We start from the raw sequence: 7286 nt of genomic DNA on the forward strand, positions 1-7286 counted from the left end.
GGTGACAGGCGTTAATGTAAATAAATGTGTATAAGGAAGCAAAGTGGTGAGGACCATCTGAATTTCAGAGTCATTTCAGGGAATATCAAGATGTCTCTGGTTGTAGACTTTATTCAAGTTCAACGCCAAGGGTCTTTGGCATCGACTTTAGAAGCTGGGATGAACTGAGATGTTTGTCAAAGTCCTAAAGATGCTTCATGGAGGGAAAGAATTGAAGAAACTTTGGCAAATAATAATAAATAATAATAGTGATGATAATTGCATTTGGTAACTACTATGTATTCCCCTCCCAGGGTTGCACCCGGAGAGTTTCCAGTACTCTACCAGTCTCGATTATGGTAGGGAAAGTCAAGCAGTGGCATATCCATTCCATTCCTAGCTTGGACAGTGGCTAGCGAGTGGAAGGTAATCTGCCACAAGTCAAAATTCACCTGTGCTGGGCAGCAGCGACATGGGAGAGAGTCGAGGGCAGAGACTCAGGTTTACCACACGGAAGGAGGCGATGGTAAACCATGTCCATATTTTGACCAAAACTCTCTGGATCCACTACCAGAATGATTGCAGATGGAGGTGGGGCGTTCCAGGAGAGATGTGTCTGGGGCGATGCTGCGAGTCAGAGATGACTCAACGGCATAAGACAAGACAACTAGGTGCTGATTGCTCTTCTAAGTACTGGCATAGATATAATCCATTAGATCAGACATAGTTCCTGTCCTCCAAGGGGTTCATGATTTAAGGGGGAACGAGAACAGGTACTCAATCTCCATTTTACAGCTGGGGAAACTGAGGGACAGAATAGTTTAGTGAGTTTTCCAAGTTTACACAGCAGGCAAGTGGCAGAGACAGGATTCTGAATGCTCTACACTGATGCAGTAAAGCAGGATTGAGTTATCGATCTAGTCCTTTTCACTCTACGTAACTAGGCCGGAATATCTAAGAAGGGTTAGAATTCATTTCTGGACCTTTGGGAAACTTTTAACTCAATAAGCAATGGCCCTCATTGAAAGGTCTTGATGAAGTCATTCAGCAGGAACTGCTATATGCTGGTGATTACGGCCTGAACAACAGTAGTTATAATAATATAGCCAGTCAGTCAATTGTATTTATTAAGTGCTTATTAAATATAGAGCACGGTAGTAAGCACTGGGGAGAGTACAATATAACAGACACCTTCCTTGCCCACACTGAGCTTACAGTCTAGATGGGGAGACAGACATGAATATGATTATATGAATTAGAGATATGTACATAAATGCTGTGGGGCTGGGATGGGGGATGAATAAAGAGGACAGGTCAGGGTTACACAAAAGGGAGTGGGAGAAGAGACAAGGAGGGCTTAATCGGGGAGGGCTTCTTGGAGGAGATGTGCCTTCAGTAAGGCTTTGAAGTGCGGGGGAGAGATTGTCAGATATAAGGAGGGAAGACATTTCAGGCCAGAGGCAGGATGTGGGAGAGAGGTCGGTGGCGAGATAGACAGGATTGAAGTACACAGTAAGCACAGTCTGCACACAGTAAGGGCTCAATAAATGCAAATGAATGAATGAATTGACAATGAGAAGGTTAGCATTAGAGGAGCTATTTGGCTGGGCTGGGTTGTAGTAGGAGAGTAGAGAGAGGAGGTAGGTATTATTATAATAATAATAATGGTAGAGTACTTATTATGTGCTAAGCACAGGGATAGTTTTGAGATGTTCAGATCAGTCACAGTCTGTGTCCCATAGAGCTGCGCCATCCAATATGAAAGGAGAGCAGATATGTTATGCCTATTTCACATGTGAAGAAACCGAGGCTCAAAGAGGTTAAAATAACTGCCCAAGGTTACACAATAGCCCAGTGGCAAAGCTAGGTTTGGAACTTGAGATGGCTGACTCCCAGACCCAAGTCCTTTCCACTAGGCCATGCTGCTTTCCAAATACAGACCTAAGAGACTACGCAAATGACCACAGACCACCCTGCGGAATCTCCAATCCAACACACTAGTATTCAAACAAAGCCTGAATAAGACTGAAGTGGGGAGAGGGTAACTTGATGGAGGCCGGGGGGCAAGTCTGTGGGTGAAACTCAGTCATGGATCTCAGCATCTTTGAAGTGGGCACAAGTCCAGATTCAAATTCCTTTCCTAATTGAACTGGTTTAGTTCCACTTCTGGACCAGGGCTATGCCGAATCCATCCCCTGGAACTGCTGCCCACAATCACAGATCTTGGGCCCTGCCTCAAAATCACCCAACTTCACCTCCTAGGCAGCTCATCATCCAACAGTGTGCAGGAAAACACGGATGTGAAAAATTGAAATGAGAAACCCAAGACTGAGCATGGTTAGTCATAGCAAAATATCAGGCTGAACATAGCAGAATATCTACCGTGCAACTGCAGTGGCCAAACCTTTATAGAGCTGTGAGAGGTCAACATTCCCGTTCAGCAAAATTAACCCAGGATAAATGTTTTAAAGATTTAAAGCAATGTATCATTGGATTAATGAAGCCCTTAATAAAGACCTTTACTACTACTAGTGATGGTTTTTGTTAAGCGCTTACTATGTACCAGGCACTGCACTAAGCACTGGGGTGGATAAGCACATTGGGTTGGACAAGTCCCTGTCACATATGGAGATCACAGTCTCAATCCCCATTTTGCAGATGAGGGAACCGAGGCCCAGAGAAGGGAAGTGATTAGGTCACACACTAGGTAAGTGGAAGAGGCGGGATTAGAACCCATGACCTTTTGACTCCCAGGTCTGTGCCCTATCCGCTACACCATGCTGCTTAATAATTATGGTATTTCTACCACTTCTACTACATTACTATTATAATTTTTATTACTAATAATAATGTTGGTATTTGTTAAGCGCTTACTAGGTGCTGAGCACTGTTCTAAGCGCTGGGGTAGACATAGGGGAATCAGGTTGTCCCACGTGGGGCTCACAGTCTTAATCCCCATTTTACAGATGAGGGAACTGAGTCACGGAGAAGTTAAGTGACTTGCCCACAGTCACACAGCCGACAAGTGGCAGAGCTGGGATTCGAACTCATGAGCCCTGACTCCAAAGCCCGTGCTCTTTCCACTGAGCCACGCTGCTTCTCGTACTCTCTTACTACTAATACCACACTTCTACTATTAACTAATAATAACTGTGGTATTTTTAAGTACTTATTATGTGCCAAACACTGTTCTAAGTCCTGGGGTAGATGCAAGATAATGGATTGGCCGCAGTCCCTGTCCCACATGGGGCTCACAGTCTTAATCCCTGCTTTACAGAGGAGGAAACTGAGGTACAGAGAAGTTAAGTGACATGCCCTAGGTCACACAGCAGACAAGTGGTGGAGCCAGTATTAGAACCCAGGTCCTCTGACTCCCAGGCCCGAGTTCTTTCCACTAGGCCACTCTGCTTCTCGTTTAGACTGTGAGCCCGTCATTGGGCAGGGATTGTCTCTGTTGCCGATTGTACATTCCAAGCGCTTAGTACAGTGCTCTGCACATAGGAAGCGCTCCATAAGTACTATTGAATGAATGAATGAAAATAAACCCTCAATAAATATCGCTATTACTCTACTATGGGAAGCAGCGTGGCTCAGTGGAAAAGAGCCCGGGCTTCGAAGTCAGAGGTCATGAGTTCGACTCCCAGCTCTGCCACTTGTCAGCTGTGTGACTGTGGGCAAATCATTTAACTTCTCTGTGCCTCAGTTACCTCACTGTAAAATAGGGATTAACTGTGAGCCTCACGTGGGACAACCTGATTACCCTGTATCTACCCCAGCGCTTAGAACAGTGCTCTGCACATAGTAAGCGCTTAACAAATACCAACATTATTATTGTCATTACTATTATCATCCAGGACTGTGTAAAAATCATTGGGAAAAAAATCTCTGAAAATGTTCCTAGTCTTTCAATTCATTTGAATGTTTTCCTTTCAAGCGGGGCTTGCTAGAGTCATCAAGAAATATTCTCTCTTTGATCTACTCTGGGTTCTGTTTGAAGAGTCAGATCTTTTGACTCAAGTCTCCTGTTTTTCCTCAGGAGCACCGTACCTCTCTAATACAAAGCTTTGCAAGATCCTTTAACAATCCTCACAAAATCTTTTAGCAAAATCTATATCCCTTCTGTAGGGTTTGATAAAAATAAAATATGAAATCTCTTAGGGATCTCTTTGCTAATCTGTTTATGGATTGTTTTGTTTCAAGGTTAGAGGGTTGCCCAGTCAAAGAGAACTAACAGCTACAATAGCTTTGGGGTAGCCCACATTTTCCCATTTTCTCTCTGAACCGCAGCACTGAGTTGTTCGCAGCTGAAGTGCAGATTGTGGGCTTTGCACTTTAGTCCTGTAAATCTGAGCACAAGAAATTTAGCATAGCTTATAACCCATGCCTCGTCCCGCCATTCCTCACCCTGCTCAAACCCTGATTGTTCACATTAACATCTTCCTCACCACTTTCTACCCAGATTATTTTGATGAAATCAGAAGCAGCCTGGTCTAGTGGAGATAATAATGATTAGAATTGTGGTATTTGTTAAGCACTCACTCTGTGCCAACCACTGTACTAAGCTCAAGGGTAGATGAGATAAGCCGCATGGCTCAGTGGAAAGAGCCCGGGCTTGGGAGTCAGAGGTCATGGGTTCGTAACCCGGCTCTGCCACTCATCAGCTGTGTGACTGTGGGCGAGTCACTTAACTTCTCTGTGCCTCAGTTACCTCATTGGCAAAATGGGGATGAAGACTGTGAGCCTCACGTGGGACAACCTGATGACCCTTTATCTACCCCAGCGCTTAGAACAGTGTTCTACACATAGTAAGCTCTGAACAAATACCAACATTATTAACAAATACCAACATCATTATAATCAGGTCCCACATGGGGCTCGAAGTCTAAGTAGGAGGGAGAATGAGTATTGAATTACCACTTGACAGGTGAGTGAAGTGAAGGGAACTAAGGCTCAGATAATAATAATAATATTAATAATAATAACAGTAATGGTATTTGTTAAGCATTTACTCTATGCCAGGCTCACAGTCTTAATCCCCATTTTCCAGATGAGGTAACTGAGGCCCAGAAAAGTAAAGTGACTCTCCCAAGGTCACACACCAGGCAAGCCACGGAGTCAAGATTAGAATCCAGGTCCTCTGCCTCCCAGGGCCATGCTTTTTCCACTAGGCAATGGATCTGAAAAGACAATGGACCCGGGAGTTAGAGGACCTGGGTTCTTAACTTGGCTCTGCCACTTGCCTGCTGGGTGATGAGGAAGGAAAATTTCCCCACCTTGAGGCTGATTGGCAGCTGAACTCCATCTTAAATCCACTGATTCTGGAAATGCGCTGTTCTGTTCAAATTCCTTAGCCCACGGAGAGCCACTCAAGGTGAGCAGATCCCGTTAGGATGGGCCTGGCCTCAGCTGCTGTCAAGTGGAGACCCCCCTGATTCGCAAACTAAGACACCTCACCTTACATGGAAAGGTGTGATGCTCCTTCTCACCGACCGCATATATTCTGTATATAACTCCTGTCGGGAGGGAGACTTCTTGGTCTTACGGGAGAAATCCTGACAGATCAACAAGTCCTCCAGGCAATTACTTGTATATTGCACAATTTAAAATAAAATAGTGTTTTGGGCTACCTCTGCAACAAACCCAGGGTACTGATTAGTTGTTTTCTCCAGTAGTGATCTAGGGCAAGTCATTTAAGTTGTCTTTCTTGGTTTCCACAAATGTAAGTTATTCACTTATTCATTCAATCATATTTATGGAGTGCTTATTGAGTACACAGCACTTGGGAAGTACAATTTAGCAACAAATAGACCATTCCCTGCCCACAATGGGCTCACAGTCTATAAGAGGGGGAGACAGACATCAAAACAAGTAAACAGGCACCAATAGCACCATTATAAATACATAGAAATATACATAATAATGTTGCTATTTGTTAAGCGCTTACTATGTGCAGAGCACTGTTCTAAGTGCTGAGGTAGATTTACAGGGTAATCAGGTTGTCCCACGTGAGGCTCACAGTCTTAATCCCCATTTTCCAGATGAGGTAACTGAGGCACAGAGAAGTTAAGTGACTTGTCCACAGACACACAGCTGGCAAGTGGCAGAGCCAGTATTCGCACCCTTGACTTCTGACTCCCAAGCCTGTGCTCTTTCCACTAAGCCACGCTGCTTCTCATATATACACATCACTAATAAAATAGAACTATATTTGTAAATATATATATATATATACATACAACTGCTGTGGGATGGGGAGGGGGTTAGAGCAAAGGGAGTGAATCGGGGCAATGGAGAGGGGAGGAGGAGTAGAGGAAAAGGGGGCCTTAATCTGGGAAGGCCTCCTGGAGGAGGTGAGGTTTCAGGAGGGGTTTGAAGAGGGGAAGTGTGCTAGTTTGGCAGATTTGAGGAAGGATGGAAAGATGGGCGAGAACGAGGCCCAGCAAGAAGTTTAGTGGCACCAGAGGAGCGGAGTGTGCAGGGTGGGATGTAGAAGGAGAAAAGGGAGGTGAGGTAGGAGGAGGCAAGGGGATGAGAGCTTTGAAGCCAATGGTGAGGAGGACTGAAAATTCCTCCCTTCCCTTTATACTGTGAGCCCTATGAGGGTCAGTGATTGTGTCCAATCTGCTCCTATTGTATCTACCCCAGTCCTTGAAAATTAGTAAGTGCCTAACCAATAGAAAGATCATTTTTTTTTCAGTGACATTCATTTAAGTAGTCTAGAGAATGAACTACACTCTAGGAAGTCTAAATCTTTGTGGTTCTTATGGTGAAGGTGAGGATATTCTCAACTCCCAGGAAGTGTTTTTTATTTGTTCATTATTATTTATTCATATTAGTAATTACATTGTGTATATTATTGCTTCTTTATATTGTCGTTTCTGTATAATTTTTTAGGTATTTTATCCTGATATATATGAAAGCGGGGATTATGTCTACTAACTCCATTGTTCCCTTTCGAGTGCTTAATATAGTGCTCTGCACAGAGGAAGAACTTAATGTAAATATATTACGATCAACTCATATTTGTTCTTCCACTATCACTGTTTGTAAATCATTTTTGCCTGTCAATCAACCAATGGATAAATGATGTTTACTGAGCATTACTTTGTGCAGAGCACTGTACTAAGTACTCAGGAGAGTACACTATGACAGCGTTTCCCATGACTGTAGATGGCACCACCATCCTTCCTGTCTCAAAAGCTCATAACCTCGGGGTTACACTTGACTCTTCTCTCGCATTCAACCCACATATTCACTCCATCACCAAATCCCGTCGGTCCCACCTTCACGCCATTGCTAAATCTGCC

General features: G+C 43.9%; 1 non-coding gene across 1 annotated transcript; it reads left to right on the forward strand.

Moving 5' to 3' along the window:
• Positions 1–283: 283 nt before the first annotated feature.
• Positions 284–421, forward strand: LOC114811686. Its single transcript, XR_003759382.1, has one exon. It is a non-coding gene; the product is annotated as a small nucleolar RNA SNORA7 (small nucleolar RNA).
• Positions 422–7286: the final 6865 nt, after the last annotated feature.

The sequence above is a fragment of the Ornithorhynchus anatinus genome, chromosome 4 (genome assembly GCF_004115215.2).
Source record: "Ornithorhynchus anatinus isolate Pmale09 chromosome 4, mOrnAna1.pri.v4, whole genome shotgun sequence".
In the NCBI taxonomy this organism is placed as follows: domain Eukaryota; kingdom Metazoa; phylum Chordata; class Mammalia; order Monotremata; family Ornithorhynchidae; genus Ornithorhynchus; species Ornithorhynchus anatinus.